This window comes from Pteropus alecto, unplaced genomic scaffold, assembly GCF_000325575.1.
Source record: "Pteropus alecto unplaced genomic scaffold, ASM32557v1 scaffold280, whole genome shotgun sequence".
NCBI classification, from domain to species: domain Eukaryota; kingdom Metazoa; phylum Chordata; class Mammalia; order Chiroptera; family Pteropodidae; genus Pteropus; species Pteropus alecto.
The window spans coordinates 446,909-469,178 of record NW_006430057.1 but is presented as its reverse complement, the minus strand read 5'-3'; the positions used below and the strand labels follow the sequence as shown (position 1 = coordinate 469,178).

The window sequence follows — 22,270 nt, the reverse complement described above, 5'->3', positions numbered from 1 at the left end:
GGCGAAGGAGGGGGTGGGGGGGGGCTCAGCCTTGGGCAGGAGGAGGGAGGTGGGAGTAGGAGAAGAGAGTGTTGCAGATTGGGTTTGCCGAGTAGCTGACTCAGAGGGAGATCAGCATGCAGAGCTCTCCGGCCACGGAAGAGAAGAAATGGAAGGAGGTCTGGAAGAGGGAGATGTTGGGCTGCAGTGCAGGTTTGACGAAGTTCTCCATGAGAATCTCAGAAGCTAGGAGTTGGGACCAGGGGTCCAGGCCTTTATACACGCCCTCCCCCAAGTCATTCATTGGATGCAAGCTGCCCTGCGAAGAGGTCGTGCTCTTGGGCAAAGCGGCTCTCTTCAGCTGAGGCAAACCCTAGAAGGGTCTGACAGCTGAGGGCTATCTGGGGCAGGTAGAGCTGTTCAGTCCTGAAGGGGGTTGAGGAAGCACATACAGTGTATACTACAGATGGGAAAGGGGAAGCTGTTGCATTTGATTTGACTCTGTGGGCCAGTAAATGAGAGGCTGAAGGAGTTCACACTGTTGGTTTGAATTTTGCTCTGTGAAAATGAAAACAGTCCTTCTGCTGAAAAGAGTAGCTGGTCCAGGTTTGGGGCTGGAGGAAAGTGGAATGGCTGCTTCAGGACACTGAAGAGGAGCTGACCAGGGACATACGATAGGATTTCCAAGTGGTGTTGGGGGTCTTAACTGAAACTACAGAATGAATCATACTTGAGTAGTCAGGTCCAAATGGTGTTCAGATTTCAAGGTGCCTTATCCTTGGCCACATATATCTGTCCTTCCTCTCATGAATTTAATTAGTTTGTACCAGGAGGCATCTATATTATTTAGAGAACATGTTATGACATTGTGTTCCTTTTTACCATTCACAAACTTTTTACCTACTTCCTAAATTCACAAACTTTTTACCAAAACTATTTCCTAAACAACACCCACATTCGAAGACTTCAGTAGATAACTATTATTTTTGTTACAATAATAGTTACTTATGCTAATGACAACAATCTGGCTAATGGCAAATAAAACTATGTAGGTATTAAAATATTATAAACCAATCAGAAAATTATTTCAGAGTTGACAATAAAGAAAAACACTTGTCTATGAGCAGACAAAAATTGCTGGAGTCAGGATTAAACCTAATTAGTAGGCAAATACAAAATGTACAAAATTACAAAGGAAAACTAATTATAAGCTCCAAAGGAAAAACTGCTGCTGTAATGATGAAATATAGAACAGGTGGCATGTTAGGTACTAGAGTAACAAAAGATAAGTACACTGCCCACTTAAATGGGCTTTTAAAATCCACACGGAATTAGATGGGTAATCATTCAAAAACAGTGCCTTGCTGTTCTGAGAAGAAAGGGTCCTCCCATGCGGGGGAACAGTTAGAATAAGAACTCATTCGGCTTATGGGCTAGGCAACCAACTGTGCTTCTCTCAGGACGCCAATTCGTCATCTATGAGTAACCATGAGCAAGTAGCAACAACTTTTAAAACTGGCAGTAGCAATATGGTGCCCAGGGAAAAAATGAAATATATACTTCAAGAAAAAAGTCAACATTTGTGATGGGGCCTCACTCTGCTTCTGCACACAGATCTGCTACTGAGCATATACATTTTAATGAAGACTTTATTGCCTAAAGCTATGACTCTAATTGTAGAAATTTTAAGACACAGAGAATCACAGGCCTATAAAATATTACCTCGATGCACCCTTAATCATTCCAGTTACAAGGTGAATCAGTTCTGCTTTCAGTTGTTCCTTAGATGAGAGATGAGGTTTTAATTACTTTCACTACATAAGACAATATCTAATAGAATAAGCTTTCCCATCAAGTTCTTCAAGAGTCCTTTAGCTATTCTTGGACCTTTTCATTTCCATATAATTTAAATGAGCTTGTCATATCTTCCCCTCACATATATATAACTGTTGGCACTTTTGAATGTGGTCTCTGAATCTTTAAGTCAATTTGTGGAGAATCGACACCTTAAAGTTATCAAGTCTTCAAGTCCACAAATGTGGTATGATACTCCATTTATTTAGATTTTAATTTTTCTCAATAAAATTTTATAGTTTTCTTGCATATGTTTTTCCTATACTTATCCCTAGGTATTTTTATGCTATTGTAATGACTTAATATCTATATTTTTAAAGTTTTCAACTGCTTGTTGCCTATATACAGAAATACAATCAATTTTTCGATATTGACCACATGTCCAGCAACATTTTAAAATTTATTTATCAATTCAAATGTTTATCTTTCAGTTCTTTTGGCTATTCTATGTATAATTGTGTTTTCTACAGATGATAACAGTGTTATTTCTTCTTTTCCAAATCTTTAAATTTTTTGTTTTTTCTTCTCATTGTACTGGCTAGGATTTCTAATACAACGATAATAGAGGGAATCCTTGTCTCATTGCCACTTTCAGGAGATAAGCTTTTAAGTATGATACTTGCTGTAGGATTTTTTAATAGATACCTTTTATTATAATTAAGACTTTTTTTTCTATTCCTAGCTCCTCATTCCCATATGTATCCTTACAATAAATATCTATTATTTAAGATAACTTGAGAATTTGTCCCTAACATCTAACCTCTCAATTTTCTTATTTTATTTGGTAAGGTAGAACTTCCAGAATAATATTGAGTAACAGCAGTGATGGCAAGCATCCTAGTCTTGTTCCTGACATTAATGAAAATGTCTCTAGAATTTCATCTGAATTCTATGTGCTCATATTTTATTTAGAACCTTTATATCTATATTCAGGAATTTTATATCTATATTTGTAGGTGAGATTGGTCTATATATTTCTTTTTTTCCTGCTATCATTGTCAGGTTTGGAATTAGTTATCCTATTTTCATATAAAGAATTGGAGGAAGTTATCTTTTTCTATTCTCTAAACAGTTTAAGAACTGTTCATTGAAGTTCTGCTAGAACTCAATGATACATTCTAATTACCCAGAGATCAATACTGTTAATATCTTAATGCATATCCTTCCAGATCTCTCTTTTTATATGTGTGTGTATACACATGAACAGATATATAATACACCAAATAAGACCACTCTATATACTGTTCTGCAAACTGCTTTTTTCAGCTAACAATCTCTACCATTTTAATGAATTTTCAACTCATATAATGTCACATATTTATATTTTTCCATTGACCCCAAATGACCCTTACAGCTAGTTTGTCCAAACTATAACCCAATCGAGAACAAGGCACTAATTACATCTTGTTTTGAAGAGGAAAATTTTTCTAACAATTATATCTGTTATAAAATGGAAATGGCAGCTTTGGGAAATTGTAAGTTTACCAAAGTTCACCGCAGACTTTCAAGCAAAGGCTAGACCAATATGTCCTGGGGGGCTGCACAGGGAATTCCTGCATATGAGAGGTTAGAGCACATGATTTTTAAGGTCTATTCTAAACTTGAGTGATGAAGATTCTATAGACCAATTTTCTACAAAACCTATTACTGTACCACTTGTGCAGCAGATCTCATCCCTGCCTGACTACTCAAGTATATCACTCCAGTAGTTCTCTCCTGAATGATCAATCTTTACTTCTCTCTTCACTTTTTCCTCATCAGTATTCAAATATGCAGTTATTTCTCCCACCTTGAAAATACCTACTGTCAATCTTAACTTCCCACTCTACATACTACCCCATTCCTCTTCTTTCCTTTTACAGCAAGACACTAAAAAAAAAAAAAAAAAAGTTGTCTGTATTATTGGATTTCCTCCAGGGCAACAACTACTGAGTCATTAAGAAAAATGAGAGTCTGGGGGTTCCTAAGTTGTCTGTATTCAGTGCCTCCAAATCCTCTTTTCCCATTTGCTCTTGAACTCACTGCTGTCAGGCTTTTGCTCACACCACTCTACTGAACTGCTCTTGTCAAGGTCATCAATGACCTCCATATTGCTAAATGTCATCTCTAAGGCCTCGTCTTACTTATATGTGCTGGTCATTTGCCTATTTGCTCTCGGAGTCATTCCCCCTCTTCTCCTGTTCTGCTGTGTAGAGCAGACAACTATATTTCCTAGGTACCCTTCCTCTCTGACTTCCTGATAGATTAGGCCAATGGGCATCACTGGAGAGCAGAAGAAGGGGAAAATCCAGGGTATTCCCCTTCATTTCCCTCCGTTTTGAGTGTCATCTCTAGCAGTAACTGTATCTACACTGTGGCTCCCACTGGATGCATAGGCCCTCCCTCCATGGAGCAGCTCCTGCTGGGCCAGCCTTCTTGCTTCTGCTGGGTAGTCCCTGATCTTGGACTTGGGTAACAATATCTTCTACTTTCACCTCCAGTAGAGGTGAAGCACTTTGAAATGAAGCAACTTCTTGCTGTTGCTAAATTTCTGAATTCACCATCCCCCTCCTTGGCTTCTCAGCTCTTGCTGAGAACAGCTCTCAGTAACCTATTCCTCATGTTAACTTTTTGTTTAAAATTCTGAATGTGGTTTCTGTTTTCCAGCTGGCCCCTGAAAGATATAAAACACTCACTTCTCTTAGCTATCAGGATATTTCACTCTATTTCCCTCCAACCTTACTAGCCATGTCTACTCAGTCTTCTTATCACTTGACTATTAAATGATGGAGTGCCCCAGGATTTAATCCATAGACCTATTCTCTTTGCTATTTACACTGACATCTTTGGGAATCTCATGCTGTCTCATGGCTTTGAATAACATCTATATACTGAAAACTCTCAAATTTATATCTCTAGCTAGACGTCCCCAACTGAGCTCCAGATACATATCCAACTGCATACCTAACATTGCCACTTCAATAGCCAATAGGCATTTCAAAGATAACATGTCCAAAACAGAATGCTCAGCTTTCTCCCAAAGGCTGTTCCTCCCCATCTCAGTAAATGGCACTTCAGTTCACCCAGTTATTCTAACCACAAATCTAGAAGTTGTCCTTGATTTCCCTCACATCCAATCTATCCCGATAAGGAAACCTCCAAAACACATCTTCATTCACTTTCTCCAACTCTTCCTTTACTACATTGGTCCAGCCACTCTCATCTCTCACCTGAACTATGATAATAGTCTCCTAATTATTCTCCCTGCTTCCATTCTTGCTTCCCAACAACAAGCCATTCTCCACGTAGCAGCTAGAATGATTTTATAACATAAATCCTATTACTCCTCTGCTTTAAAGTATCCAATAATTTCCCACTGTACTTTTAAGATCCAAAATCCTTATTTGGGCCTACAAGGGGCCACACATGTCCTGGCTTCTGCTCACTCCTCTGACCTCACCTCTTACCACTTGTTTGCTCTCTCTTCACTCAATACAATCTAGTCACATTGGCCTTCTTTCTGTTCTTCCAACATGCTAAGCTTATCCCTCTGTAGGGCCTTTGTATTTTCTGCCGCCATTATTTGAAATACTTTCCCTCTGACCTTTACCTGACTGACTCATTTTCATCCTTCAGGTTTTATATGGCTCAAATGGCCCCTCCTCACAGTCCATCCCTGACCACCTGCCATTCTCTATCACATTATACTATTTTAACTAATAATTTTCTTGTTCACTTAGTTGTCTGTCATCCCTGCCCTCAAAATCTTAGCTACTTTGTTCTCCACTATGTCCCCAGCTCCAAGTACAATATGGTAAGTCCCCACTTAATGTTGTCAATAGGTTCTTGGAAATTATAACTTAAAGCTAAAAGATGTATAACAAAACCAATTTTACTATAGGCTAATTGATATAAACAAGATGTAAGTTCCCATGGCATATTTCTGGTCACAAAAACATCATCAAACATCTAAATAAAGAGCCAAAACACTTCTAATATTAAACACTAAAATAAATGTGAGCTATACATCCATTTAAGAAAGATGAGTGAAAACAAGTATGATCATTATTTTCTAACCCGCTTATTCCAGCAGGTGGCTGGAGCCTGTCCTGGCAGCTCGGGGTGCAAGGCAGGAACCAACCCTGGACAGGACGACCGTCCATCACAGGGTGCACTCACACACATACCGTCCATCACAGGGTGCACTCACACACAAGGTCAGACTGGAACAATGTAGACATTGTAGACATGTCAATTCACCTAATGTGTACATCTTTAGGATGTAGGAGGAAACTGGAGTACTGGGAGAAAACCCACACAGACAATGGGGAGAACATGCAAACTCCACACTGACAGTGGCCCCTGCCAGGAATCGATTTTTTTTTCTCATCGACATTATAACCAAATGATGTTGGATGAAACGTTATTCGAGGACCTGCTGTATCTAGCACATAAGAGATACTTAATATATATTGGTTGACCGAATAAAAGGTAGCAGATTAGTTTTGAGCAGGAATAGGGCCACCTCTTCCTCTGAGACTAGAAAAAGAAAAGGATGAGAGCTGATACAACTAAGTGTGCCCCTATGTTCTTGGTGCTTTGGGGAGGGAAATCATCTGCTGAGAAAGACTGTCAGGCAGAGAGGTTTGGGGAAAGTGGTGAAGGCTCTAAATTGTTACTGAGGAAAACAGGAAAGTGGCTGACTCAAGACACATAGTACAAAGGTTGACTAGCTGTGGTGAGGACCCATCGGATATTGAAACCATAAATTCGTGACATCAAACTCCACTCATTTACAAGATATGGACACTCATCTATTTAGGTAAAAGAGCAGAGAAAACAGATTGTAGAACTGATTCTAAATTAGGAGCTTGCAGGGCAGATGTTATCATATTGAAGAGAGGTAAGATTTATCAATTTTTGCAATTAGGCATGGCTGCTGTAATAGAAATCAAGTCCAGAGTGTCAATCAAAATGTTTGATAATTAGGAATCATTGCCAGTGGCTTTAAATATTTGGGAAGTATTACCATACAGCTTTGTGTGACATTAAAAAAAAAGAATTATGAGTCTGGCCTGTGTACACCTAGCTCCAATTGCTGTCACTGTAATGAAATATTTTTGCTTCTTGCCCACTTCCCAGACCTGTTATTATTCCAAACTGGTTTACTGGTTTACCAAGAGATCTTTGAACCCCTTGACATTGCCACAAGTATGTGATATGAAATTTCTTTAAAGCCTTTCCCAAAAGGTCCTGCAGCTATTTTCCAGAGTTACTGTCAATTAGCAAAGGGCAATACTTAGACTCTGGCTCTAGGAAGTCAGAATGCTGCCGTGAGACAAGTCAAACTGGAGGCTGAGGGCATGGGATCAGGAGATAAATGGAATTTCAGCCTAAGTTCATATCTGAATAGGCCTAGTGAGTTTGCAAATACACCCTGAAATTATTTTATTTAAAAAGAGGTAAGGTTTACAATAACACCAGAAAATATGAAGTACTTAGATATAAATTTAAACAAAATACATGTAGGAACCGTACATGAAAAACTACAAGACAATGATGAAAGAAATCAAAGATATAAATAAATGGAGAGAAATACCATGTTCATGGGTTGGAAGATGTAATATTATTAAGATGTTAATTTTCCCCAACTTGATCTTTAGATTTTACACAATTCCAATCAAAATCCCAGCAAGAATTTTGGAGATACCAACAAGCTGATTCTAAAATTTATATGAAAAGACAAAGGAACTAGAATAACCAAAGTAACTCTTAAAAAGAACAAAGTTAGAAGAATGCAGTATCTGATTTCAAGATTTACTATAAAGTTATAATAATTAAACGAAGATAGTGTGGTATTGGTGCAAAGATAGAAAAGAGACAGAAGAGAAAACCCCAAAATATAGTCAACTGATTTTTGACAAAGGCAATTGAATGGAGAAAGGAAAATCTTTTCAATAAATGATGCTGGAAAAACTGGACATCTGTATACAAAAAAATAAAATAAAAAAAAGAACCTCGACACATGCCTCACACTTTATACAAAAATTAATTCAAAATGAATCATAGGCCTAAATATAAAATGTACAATTTCTAGAAGAAAACATTGAAGAAAATCTGCAACCCTAACTCTAATTCTTGTGTGATGAAAGGTCCTATGCTATTAAAAGAATGAAAAGACAGCCCACAGACTGGGGGATGTTGCAAATCACATATATAATAAAAGACTTATATCCAGACTATATAAAAAGCTTTTAAAACTCAAAAATAAAAAGAAAACAGTTTTAAAATGGACAAAAGATCTGAACGAACTCTTCACAAAGAAGATATACAGATAAAAATTAGCAAATAAAAATATGTTCACAATAAAAAATCAAATAACCCAATTAAAAATGGGCAAAGGACTTTAATAGACATTTTTCCAAAGAAAATATACAAATGGCCAACAAGCATATATAAAGTTGTGCAATGTCCCCAACTATTAGAAAAATGCAAATCAAAACCATGAAATATCATCCCACACCTATTAGAAAACTGTCATAGATCAGGAGACTAAAGGGACATGATAGCTAAATGCAACGTGGGATCTTGGATTGGATCCTGGAAGAGAAAGAGGACATAGTAGAAAAACTGGTGAAATCCAAATGAAGTCTATAGTTTAATATTATTGTACTAATGTTAATTTCTTAGTTTTGACCAGTGTACTACGATTTTATATATATATATATAAGTCTGCTAGGGCTGCTATAACAAAATATCAAAGACTGGGTAGCTTAAATAGTAGACATTTATTTCTCATAGTTCTGGAGACTGAAAAGTCCAAGGTGCCGAGAGCTCTCTTCCTAGCTTGCAAGACTGCCTTCTTGCTGTATGAAAGAGAACACTTTCTAGTCAATTCTTATGAAGGCACTAATCTCATCATGAGGGTCCCATCTTCATGACCACATCTAAACCTAATTACCTCCCAAGGACCCATCTCCAAATATTACAGTGGCAGTTAGGGCTTCAACATATGGATTTTGGAAGGGACACAATTCAGTCCATATATATAAGATATTAATACTAGGGGAAACAGAGTGAAGAGTGTACAGGAACTTGGTGTACTACCTTTGAAACTTTTCTGTAAATCTAAAATTATTTAAAGATTTTTTTTAAGTTAAAAAAATCAAGGTAAAAAGAGTTAAAGGTGCTGGCAAGGAGAATTCAGATAATCGGTCACAGGATCAGGCTGAGTTAAAAGGAAGAGAGATGGTGATGGAATCATAATACTGGGTGGATCAAGGTCTTATGAAGCTAAAAACAGGTTTAGTTTTGAAATAAGTCAGATAGAGTAAGATAAATATCATATGATTTCACTCATATGTGGAATCAAAGGAACAAAAGAGATAAACAAATTTATTAAAAACAGACTCACAGATACAGAGAACAAAGTGGCAATTGCCAGAGGGGAAGGAGGTTGGAGGACTGGGTGGAAAAAAAAAAAAAAAAGCTAAGTCTAATCCTAATCTTAAAACTAATTTTAATCATAAACTTAACTCTAGACAAAACCCTAACCCTAATTCTAACACTAACATTACCCTAAACTTAACACTATCCCAGCCTTATTTTTGTCCTAAACCTAACCTTAACCCTAACTTAAACTCACACTCTAATCTGAGCTAAAATTAACCCCAATCCTAGACTAAAACCTAATCGCAACTCAAATTTAACTTTATCCCTAACTCTAACTTTAACCTTAACCCAAATCCTAACTCAAAACTCAAGCCTAACCCTAACTGTAAACTTAACTCTAAACTATTCAAAACCTAAAATCAACCTTTAATGTAAGTCTAACCCTATAAATTAACTCAACTCTAACTGTAACTCTAACTCTATCCTAACTTTTACTCAAACTGAACCCTAAGCCTAATATAAACCTCAACTGAACCCTAACTCTCAACCTAACCCTAACCCTAATCTTAACCTCAACCAAAACCTTAACCCTGAAACACACCCAAACCCTAATCTCAAACCCAAGCCTAAACTAACTTCAATTCTAACCTTAAATTAAAACTCAATACTAAACACAAACCAGAACATAATCCTAACCTCAAACCAAACACTAATCCTAACACTCACTGTCACCCTAATACTAAACTCTAAAATAACCCTACCCCTAATCTCAAATCATGCCCAACCACAAACAGAATCCTATACTGAACTCAGACTGTAACCTCTAACCTAACCCTAAACTTAATACTAACATTAACCTTAATATTACCCTCAACCTTAATCTTGACCTCAATGCTAACAACCTCACAGGAAATCCTAACCTTGACTGTGACTCTAACCTTAACCTCAGCCCTAACTTTAACATTAACACTAACTTTAATCATACTCTCAAAAAAAATAAATAAATAAAAACAGGTTTGAGTTGAGTTTTGGTCAAGATGGCAGAGTAGGCAAACACTGTACTTGCCTTCTCCCATGACCACATCAAAATTGCAACTAAATTATAGAACAATCAACCTAGAGAACCATCTGAAGACTAGCTAAACAAAAGTCCTATAAATAAAGATACAAAGAATAAACCCTGGTAAGATTGGTGGGGGGATGGAGACGCTAAACAGGCTGGCCCCACACCCGCAAGTGGCAGTTGAGAACGGGAGGAAGAAGATATCTCGGCTGCAGAGGTCTGCTCTGAGGAGTGAGGGGCCTCAGCCCCACACTGAGCTCTTTAGCCTGGAGCATCAGTGCTAGGAAGAGGAGCCCCCACGACATCTGGCTGTGAAAAACAGTGGGGATTCCAACAGGCTGGATGAGATAGAAGGCTGCTATAAACCCAGGCATCTTCTTAAAGGGCCTGCACACAGATTCACTTACTTGCAGGTACTCATCTTGGGCTCCAGCGGAGGGACAGCATCTTGGGAGGTGCCAGAGACATACAGGGAGAAACTGAGTTGTGTGGCTTCAAGGTCAAGGACAGCCACCACTGTCCCTGTGATGAACCCTCCTCCTACAAAGCTGGCAGGAGGGTGCCATCTTTCCTGTGTTGTGGTCTCCCACAATATGGCCAAATCTGAATCTGATTTAGCCTGGTGAACTCCACTTGCTTCACCCTGATAACTCCAAGATCCTGCCCAACCCAACTCACACACTGCCAGAGACTCTTTCAGCAGTAGATAGCCAGCCTTGGACTTCATTGCAGTCACTCTTAAAAACTATCAAAGGTCTGCAGGCCCCGGGTGGGCGGCTGCTGGCCTCTGTGTGCCCTGTGCCTATTGCTGAGTAGACCCAGATCCGGTAATGGTGGCAGCCAGCCTAGGTTTGAGGATGGCCTCTCCCATATGCCTCCAGATCCAGTACAGGCAGTGACCGAATTTGGATTGCTTTGTAGCTCCTACCAGGTAGCCCTGGGCCAGTCACAGGCAGCAGCTGACCTTGGCCTACATAGAATACCCTCCCAAGAGGCCCCAGAACCAACATACCCAGAGGCTGGCTTCAGACCAAAAAAGAGCACCACCTGATTAGTCCCACAAGCAGGATACTCAAAGGGTGGTATCGGCAGGCACTGAAGCACACTAGGGTGAATCCCACTTGACGGGGTCAGCCCCTGAACAGGAGCTCCAAAGCAGTGGTCATGGCCAATCCTCACAGCCAGTCAGCCTGAGAGTTAACCCTACCCACTGACATTCCAATAGCAATCAAGACTCAACTGCAACAGGAGGGCACGCACAACCCACACAAGGGTCACCCTGGGAGTACCCAGCTCAGGTGATCAGGGAGACCTTGCCACTGGCCCCCAAAGGAAACCTACAACATAAAGCCACCCTGCAAAGACTGGGAGACATAGCAGATCTACCTAATATGTAGAAATAAACACAGAGAAGAAGCCAAGACGAAGAGACAAAGAAACTGCCCCAAATGAAAGAACAAAACTCCAGAGAAAGAGCTACACAAATAGGAGACAAATAATGGAGGTAATGTTCAAAATGCTGATTTTAAGGTTGCTCAAGGTCTTAGTGAGAACTTCGACAAAGAGACAATCAGCATTAAAAAGGACACGGAAATCATAAAAAAGAACTAGTCAGAAAGGAAGAATACACCAGAAGAAATCAACAGTATATTAGATTAAGCAGAGAATTGAATCAGCAATTTGGAAGACAAGGTAACAAAAAACACCCAATCAGAACAGCAAAAAAAAAAAAAAAAAAAAGTTATTATCTGAAACAACATCAAGCAGATCATTCACATCATAGGAATACCAGAAGGAGAAGAGAGAGACCAAGGGATTGAGAACCTATTTGAAGAAATAATGATGGAAAACTTCCCTAATCTGGTGAAGGAAACAGACATGTATATACAAGTCTAAAAAGCACAGAGAGTCCCAAACAAAATTAATCCAAAGAGGCTTGCATCAAGACACATCAATTAAAATGGCAAAGATTAAATTCAAAGAGAGAATCTTAAAAGCAAGAGAAAAGAAGTTAGTTATCTACAAGGAAGTTCACATAAGACCATCAGCTGATTTCTCAACAAAAACTTTGCAGGCCAGAAGGGATTGGCATAAAATACTCAAAATGAGGAAAGGCAAGAACTTACAACAAAGACTACTATATCCAGCAAGGCTATCATTTAAAATTGAAAAACAGATAAAGAGCTTCCAAGACAAGAAAAAGGTAAAGGAGTTCATCACTGCCAAACTAGTATTACAAGAAATGTTAAAGTGACTTCTTTAAGAAGGAGAAACAAAATCATAAATATGAATAATAAAATGGCAATAACAATGTACCTATCAATAATCACACTAAATGTAAATGGATTCAGTGCTCCAATCAAAAGAAGTAGAGTAGTGAGTGGATAAGAAAACAAGACCCAGAGGTGGCTCCATAGTGTAGTGGTTAGCATGTCTGCTTTGTACACAGAAGGTCCTGGGTTTGCGCCCCAGGTGGAGCCACAGACCATACCCCGGGTGCAGCAGACCCCCCTGAGAGTGCAGGGGGCGCCAGGTCCCCGGTGCGCCAGGTCCCCGGTGCGCCAGGCCCCCGGTGTGCACTGCGAGCGTGTGGGAGGGGACGCCCCGCCTTCGGAGATCAGTTCTTAAGGGGAAACAGCAACATCTATGGGTCAGGGGTGGAAGTGCAGGAGTAGGGAATTAAAGAGGGGAAAAAAAAAAAAGAAAACAAGACTCATACATATCTTGTCTATAAGAGATGCACTTCAGATCGAAAGACATACATATACATAAATTAAAGGGATGACAAAAGATATTTCATACAAATGAAAACAAAACAAAAAAAGAGGCCAGGATGACAATACTTATATCAGACAAAATAGACTTTAAAACAAAGGCTATTTTAAGAGTCAAAGAGCTACATTACCTAATGATAAAAGGATCAGTCCAACAAGAGCATATAAACCTTGTAAATGTATATGTACCCAACATAGGAGCAAATATACAACACAAATATTGATAGGTATAAAGGGAGAGATCGACGGTAATACATTCATAGTAGGGGGCTTTAACATCCCACTGACATCAAAGGACAGATCTTCCAGACAGAAAATCAGTAAGAAAACAGCAGCCTTAAATGACACACTAGACCAGACAGATTTAATTGACATGTTTAGAGCATTTCACCCCAAAGCAGCAGAATATACAGTCTTCTCAAGTGTACATGGAACATTTTCCAAGATAAACCACATGTTAGGCCACAAAACTAGTCTCAATAAATTTAATAATATTGAAATCATATATTAAGTGGCTTCTATGACTACAATGCTATGAAACTAAAAATAAATTACAAGAAAAAATTGGTCCTTGCAAGATGACCTAGAAGGTTGAGGCTGTGCACACCTCCTCTAGCAACCACACCAAATTATAGCAAAACTACAGAGCAAACAGCATGCGGAGTCACCTGAGGTCTGGCTGAACAGAATCCTTATAACTAGGGACAAAAATAACCGGTCACCTCAAAATGATAGGAGAGGGGGAGATGCAAAATGGCCCGGTCCCACAACCGCATGTGGTGACCGAAAATCAGGAGGGCTATCCTGGCTGCAGAAACTCTCCCCCATCTGAGGAGTGAGAGGTCCCAGCTGCACACTGGGCTCCCCAGCCTAGGGTTCCAGTGCTGGGAAGAGAAGTCCACAGAGTCTCTGGCTGTGAAAATGAGCAGTTTGTGGCTGAGTGAGACAGAAGGTTGTGGCAAGTTGGAGACCATTCCTCCTAAAGGGCTCACGTCCAGCCTTACTTGCTGACGGTCTCACTAGCTCTGATCCCCAGCACTGGGGCAGCTACTTGAGGAGTACTAGGGATATATGGGAAGGTACTGAGTTGCCAGGCTTCAGGGCAAGGGCTGGAGGGGTAGCCTTCTCCTGGACAAAGGTGCAGGCAGAAGACATTGTTCCTTCATGGAGCCCTCCCCACTCCCAGCATGCAGACGCAGGTATCACTGTATAGGAGTCACCATCAACTTGGATAATACAGATCACTTCGCCCAGGGGATTCCCTGAGACTCCACCTCTCTCAACTTGCAGGCCCACCCAAACTGCCTCCAGTGATTTATTCCATACAAAAGGGCTGTCTTGGCTCCTGCTGTGAACTTTCATAAAATATCTCAAAGGCTCACAAAACCCAAAGAAGCAGCTCTGGCCTCGGGTACCCTATACCTCTTGCTGAGCAGTCCCAAGCCCCAGCAAGAGAAAAGCCATTAGTTACCTACAAAGGATCTCTCCATAAGACTGTCAGCTGATTTCTCAATAGAAACTTTGCAGGCCAGAAGGGATTGGCACAAAATATTCAAAGTGATGAAAAGCAAGGACCTACAATCAAGATTACTTTATCCAGCAAAGCTATCATTTAGAATCAAAGGACAGATAAAGAGCTTCCTAGACAAGAAAAAGCTAAAGGGGTTCATCACCACCAAGCTAGTATTACAGGAAATGTTGGAGGACCTTCTTTTAGAAGAAAAAAAATATATGTATCAAAAATCTAAAGAATGGCGATAACTATATGTCTATCAACAAGTACTTCAAATGAAAAAGAATTAAATGTTCCAGTCAAAAGATAGGGTGGCTGAATGGATAAGAAAACAAGACTCTTACATAAGCTGCCTATAAGAGACTCACTTCAGACTGAAAGACATACATAGACTGAAAGTAATGAGATGGAAAAAGATATTTCATGATGTACCTAGAGGGTATTGTACTGAGTAGAGTAAGTCAGATAGAGGAAGACAAATGTACATGTGGAATCTAAAGAACAGAACAAAACAAACAAACAAACAATAAAACCCAGGAAAAAACTCAAAGAGACAGAGAACATTTTGAGGGTTAATAGATGGTGGGGGGGGGCGGTGTTGGGAGGGTCAGTAAAAAAGGGGGAATTGATTAAGAAGTGCAAATGGGTAGGTGCAAAATATTCATGGAGATATAAAGAATAGCATAAGGAATATAGCCAACACTATTGTAATAACTGTACGGTGTCAGAGGAACACTAGATTTATTGGAGTGATCACTTTGTGAGTTATATAGATGTCTAAGCACTAATATTGTATGCTAACTATAACTAAAAAAATAAAAAATATTATTAAGAAAAAAAAATTTTGTTCCAGAGTATTCAGGGTGAAGAAGTTTTTCATACCTTTTTGTCAGGCTCAATTCAATTTTCTTCTTGCTACTGTAATCTATGAATTTAGCCAAAAATGAAATAGACACCTGAGGCACTGCTTAACCAATATATTTTTATTTTAAAATGCAGTCAGAATAGACAGCTGATCTGTACAATTGTTATTCTTAAGAAGATAAACGATTAAAAAAAGATAAATGAGAAGTCTGGATGCTCTCACGTTAGTCCTGTCACTCCAGATAATGGACAAGCATGCAAAGGGTTTGCTGTTTTAGAGATGCTATGACAAGTGCATCCTCTTCAAAATACTAAGGTCGGCTTACTTACAATGTTAATACTGTGGACACTGGAATAGCTCTCTGTGTATAAATAAATGTTCTTTACCTTAAAAAAAAAAGAAAAAGAACTGAAAAACACACAATCTCATTCTACTAAACAATTAATTGGTTAACAATGAGATCAAGGAAATCAAAAGATACCTTGAGACATATGAAAATGAAAACACAACGACTCAAAATCTATGGGACACAGCAAAAACACTTCTAAGAGGAAAAGTCATAGCAATACAGGCCTACCTCAAGAAACAAGAAAATTTTCAAATAAACAATCTAACCTTACCCTTAAAAGAACTAGAAAAAGAACAGCAAACAAAGCCCAAAGTGATCATAATGAAGGAAATAATAAAGATTAAAGCAGAAATAAACAAAATAGAGTCTTTAAAAAATACAAAAGATTAATGAAACCGAGTTGGTTCTTTAAAAAGATAAAAACTTATAAACCATTAACTAGACTCACGAAGAAAAAAAGAGACCTCAAATAAATAAAATCAGAAATGAAAGAGAAGTGACAACTGACACCACAGAAACACAAAGGATTATAAGAACATACTACAATTATACGCCAACAAATTGGACAATTTGGAAGAAATGGTTAAATGCCTAGAAACATACAATCTTACAAGACTGAATCAAGAAGAAACAAAAGCTGAAGGCCAATTACTACAAACAAAATCGAATTAGTAGTCAAAAAACCCTACAAACAAAAGTCCTGGACCAGATGGCTTCACATATGAATTTTACCAAACATTAAAAGAAGAATTAACAGCTATCCTTCTCAAACTATTCCAAAAAATTCAAGAGGATGGAAGGCTCCCAACCTCATTTTACGAGGCCACCATTACCCTGAGTCCAATGAGAGACAAAGACATTACAAAAAAATAATAATAATAATAATCCCCGAAGAAAATAGATGTAAAAATCTTCAACGAAATATTAGCAAACCTAATTCAGCAATATATTAAAAAGATCATACACCATGATCAAGTGGGATGTAAGGTTGGTTCTGTATCTGTGAATCAATTAACATGATACACCACATAAACAAAATGAAATATAAAAATTACATGATTGTATCAATAGATGCAGAAAAAGCATTTGACAAAATCCAGCATCCATTTATGATAAAAACTCTCAGCAATGTGGAAAAGAGGGAACATGGCTCAACATAATAAAGGCCATATGGAACAAACCCAGAGCTAACATTGTACTCAATGGGGAGAAGCTAAAAGGGTTTTCCTTATGATCAGGAACAAGACAAAGATGTCCACTTTTATTCAACATAGTATTGGAAGCCCTAGCCACAGCAATCAGACAGGAAAAACAAATAAAAGGCATCCAAATTGAAAAGGAAGTAAAACTGTCATTATTTGTAGATGACATGGTACTATATATAGGGAACCCTAAAAATTCCACTAAAAAACTATTAGAAATGAATTCAGTAAAGTAGCAGGAAACAAAATTAATATTCAGAAATCAGTTGCCTTTTTATACACCAATAACAAATTATCGGAAAGAAAAAGTAAGAAAACAATCTCATTTACAATTGCATCAAAAACAATAAAATACCTAGGAATAAATTTAAAATGTAAAAGACCTGTACTCATGCAACCTGATATCAAACTATACAACAAGTTTATAGTAATAAAAAAAGCATGGTACTGGCATAAAAAGACACATAGATCAGTAGAACAGAATAAAAAGTACAGGAACAAACCCATACCTCAAAGTTCTTTTAATCTATGACAAAAGAGGCAAGAAAATACAATGGGATAAAGACAGTCTATGTAACAAATGGTGTTGGGAAAACTGCACAGATACATGCAAAAGAATGAAACTGGACCACCTTTTTCACCATATACAAGAATAAACTCAAAATGGATTAAAGACTTAAATGTAAGACCTGGTGCCATAAAACTCCCAGAAGAAAACATAGGCAGTAAACTTTTTGACATTGCTTTTAGTAATAACATTTTTTGATATATCTCCTCAGGCAAGGAAAACACATCAACAAATAAACAAATGGGACTACATCAAACTAAAAGGTTCCTGTACAGCAAAGGAAACCATCAACAAAATGAAAAGACAATCTACTGAATGGGAGAAGAAATTCACCAATGATATATCCAACAAGGGGTTAATATCCAAAATTTATAAAGAACTCATACAAGTCGACATCAAGAAATCTAACAATCCAATTAAAAAATGAGCAAAGGACCTGAATAGACATTTTTGCAAAGAGGACATACAGATGGCCAGTAAACATATGAAAAGATGTTCAAGTCACTAATCACCAGAGAAATGCAAATTAAAACCCAATGAGGTATCGCCTCATACCTGTCAGAATGGTTATCATCAATAAATCAACAAACGACAAGTGTTGATAAGGATGTGGGGAAAAGGGAACCCTCGTGCACTGTTGGTGGGATGGCAGATTGGTGCAACCACTATGGAAAACAGTTGGGAGATTCTTCAAAAAATTAAAAATAGAACTGCCTTATGACCCAGCAATTCCACTTCCGGGTACTTATCTGAAGAAAACCAAAACACTAATTCAAAAAGATATATGCACCCCTATGTTCACTGAAGCACTATTTTACAATAGCCAAAGTATGGCTATTGTAAATAGCAACCTAAATGTCCATCAATAGATGATTGGGTAAAGAAGAGGTAAGATATATATATAATTATTCAGCCATAAAAAATGAAATCTTACCATTCATGACATTGATGGATCTAAAGGGTATTATGCTAAGTGAAATAAGTCAGAGAAAGATAAATATCACATGATCTCAATTACATATGGAACCTAAAGAACAAAATAAATTAAAAGCAAACAAATGAGGGCATATCCCTCCCTCCAGAAGTCTGGACATTTCCATTTGGGCTTGATGGTCTTGGTTTAGGAGCTCAAGTCTGGGACAATGGTGTGCATTCCTTGTACCATCATTCCAGTTCTGCTCTGGGTCTACAAAAATTCCTGGAGCCATACATATACCCTCTGATTTCCCCCTTTGTTAGTCATTTGTGGCCTAGAAAAGCTATACAAGAATCCAATGATAAAGGCAAAGTAGACTATAAGAGTGCAGACATAAATGGATTACCGACAAAAGGACCAACAGAAATCTCTGGTCAAAAGAAAGACTAAGTGATTATCCCAGAGGACCTCATTGTTTTCAAAAAGGACCTGATAATATGAAGCACCTTTTTTTGTAATTGTCTCTGACCTTTTTCTTAGTCCAGAATTCAAGATAGATAGTTTAGATATTTACCTGATATCAATCAGGAAATATATGGAATTTATATTCAAAATGTGTTTAGTTATATTTAATGATATTATTTTTGAGTTCCTTTTTCGTTAAAGCAGCTTTCATTTTTAGTACTGTAGTTTGATAATATGAATAAATAGAAGGTTTGTGCTGGTAGACAGTGTTACTAAATCATACCTAACATCCTTGGGCCTCTAGCTTTTGTTCAGGCTCTTTGAATTTGAGCAGAGTACATTTTTACTGTGAAACAGTGCAGTGAGACTGTGCAGTGAAATGAAAGGGAGTTTTTGGAGATGATAATGACTTGAAACATGAAGTTATAATCAGTGCCCAGCACAATGGAGCAGCTTATCTACAGAGTAGTAGTTACTTTTTATTGTTCTGAGGAAGATAGCGAAGACAGGGAAGTAGGGGAAATTCCTTTGAAAAATGCAACATTTCTTACATAAATGTCTAATGTATGATATAAAATTCTAAATTTCTAAAAAAACAAACAGACTCATTGATACAGAGAACAAACTGATGGTTACCAAATGGGAAATGGGTTAGGGGTAGGTGAAAAAGGTGAAGGGATTAAGAAGTACAAATTGGTAGTTACAAAATAGTTACGGGGATGTAAAGTATAGCATAGGGAATATAGTCAATAATATGGTAACAACTATGTACAGTGCCAGATGGGTACTAGACTAATTAGGGGGATCACTTCATAGGTTATATAAATGTCTAACCACTATGCTGTACACCTGAAACTAATATAAAATATTATTGAATCTCAACTATAATTGAAAAATAAAAAAATAAAAAGATGAAGTAAAATGAATAATTTGAACTAGACATTAAAATGGTTTAAGATTAGTTATCTTAGGACGAATATTTCAGAAAATATGCAGAATGGTAACCACACATTTGCTACAGAAAGTCCTCTAAACATTTCTTTTTATTTTGAGATTAAACAGGTGAGTTTTATAATCAAATGTAACAATTCTACAAAAACTCAGTAGTATTGTAAATAAATATTACTGCCTATCTTAAAGTCTTTCAGAGCTTTGGGCAGACAACATCGAAGGCATCAAGTATAAAGAACTTTTTCTGATCCTAAGTTCCAGTTACCACCAATGTTCACATAAAATGTTTTTTGTTTTTTGTTTTTTTTCCTACTGCAGTTAAAGGGCCATTGCTGGTCAAGTGAACAGGGGGTGTTTGGTTCTACAAGGTGTAAATCAAAGTAATGCAAAGCAAATAAAAATAGCAGCCACTTAATTCTGTGTGGCATTGCGTTCAAGTAAAGGACAATGAGTAACTTAAAGAAACGTGCGCTGAATTAGTGAAATCCTGTCTTCTTTTTTGGAGTTACATGAGGCAGCAGTACTAACTGGACTCTAATATTGCACTTTTGTAGCATAAATGCAACTAAACACATAGTGCTAAACACAGCATCAGTACCTACTTCAACCACATCAGGTTTACCTTTCAGTCTAGCATGTTGACTACAATCCTATGCTTCAAAAAGTTTTAATTATTTGACAGTTAAGGCATTACAGCAAAAGGTTTAAGGCTATTTTTATACAAGCATTCAATTCAGTTAGTACATTGATCTATCGACTACACTGTTCAAATATTCTCATTTTTGTGATATTAAAAACAGGAATTTCTTATTAAAGTCCAAACCATCAATAACAGGAAAAGTACAATATAAATTATCATATGAAATTACAATATTCAATTACAGATCAGAGTAGAATTTACTAATTACATATAGGTGCTTCGTTTTTGGTTTCTCATTTTGAGCCCTGGTTCATTCTTATTTTCATCTGCTACCTGCTGAGAAAAAAGATCCAACTTTTTAACTATGTATGTTTTGAGGTGTACATATTTCTTCTCATTTATCCCAAGGTGTTTTGAAAATCATTTTCATTGGTTTGTATCTATAAGACATCATGATTGCCAAGAGATTGGGCAAATATTAGTTTTATTTCTTAAGTATATGATTTAAGTATTCTAAGACCTTATTCTTGATTATGCAGAAGACAGAGAGGTGAAGAGAGAAGAGTTAGAACACACAAAAATGAAGCTTCCATAAGAGTTCCTGATGAAGATGGTAGACATAAGTGTAGTATTATTTTTCCCCAAGACATAAAACTTAAGAAACACCTTAGATGCCACACTGAAGCAATGGAGACATTTGATTTCTAATTCATATTTTAAATGCCTGTTTGCAAACGGCAAGGAGCCAGGCATGCTGCTTGCTATAAGGATTTGGCTTCACTAGCTCAAGTTTTCCACTCCACCAAAAGATAGGGCACAAGCCTTCTGTCCAATTAGGTTTGCTAAAAATACCACAGCCTGATTATAGACAAACTTCCCTGAAGTTGCTAGAAGCTGTCTTATGACTGAAGGTTTGAGAATCACCATACATCTTTCATATACTTTTTTCTGAGGATGGTATAATTGCTGGGGCCCTTAAATACAAACCCACTCTTTGGGTAGAGTCCTGGCCTGATCATTTGTGTGTACAAGTCCATCCTCAGTTGCATACTGGTAACCTTGGAAGAAGTTAAGAACTTCCTTAACTCCAGTATTATAGGCCAGGCCTTGCATTCCGACCACCATGCCAGGCTGTGGAGGGACATCGCTAAGATCAGCAGCTGCAGGGAAGTAGCCAAGACTATTGGGTGAACCTGGGGTGCTGGGATAGTATGCTGTGTAGTTCATGAAGAGCTAAGTGCCCGCTGGGTAGCATGCTGTGAAGGGCTGCAGTGTTCGTGGATCCAAAAGCACAGAGGGCTGATAAATGGCAGCTTCAGTAGAACTAACTGCTGCAGGAGCTAGAAATGTGTAGGAAGGAGGAGAGAGGCATGTAACTTACATGGCAGTGGGGATAAGCCATTTCGATTTAAAGTGCAACCCCATTAACACAAAATTCATTTCCTTAGCAGAACATCAAAAGACTTCAGTGCACCTGTCCTTCATTTCTTTTTGACACTTCTGTGCAGCCATAAAAGCTGTCTCCGCAGATTTCGCCTGGATAAAGGCATCTCCTGATGGGAGGCCCCGGTGATCCAATACCATGTGAACCCAGTGAGTTCGAATATCTGTGGAAAACTCCGCCAGAAAGTCCAGAATGTCCTCAATTGTGGCCGCAGAGGGAAGACCTCAAAGGCATATACAGTCTCTAACATTTGTGGGGGGCATAAATTGCTGACGTAGTACTGGAATAATGGGAGGGGTTGGAAGTAGAATGAAAA

General features: G+C 37.9%; 2 pseudogenes; one reads left to right on the top strand and one right to left on the bottom strand.

Moving 5' to 3' along the window:
- Positions 1 to 18,503: 18,503 nt before the first annotated feature.
- LOC107195670 lies at positions 18,504 to 19,563 on the top strand (annotated as a pseudogene).
- Positions 19,564 to 19,944: 381 nt separating this feature from the next.
- LOC102896061 overlaps positions 19,945 to 22,270 on the bottom strand; it is a 2,613-nt pseudogene continuing 287 nt past the window's right edge.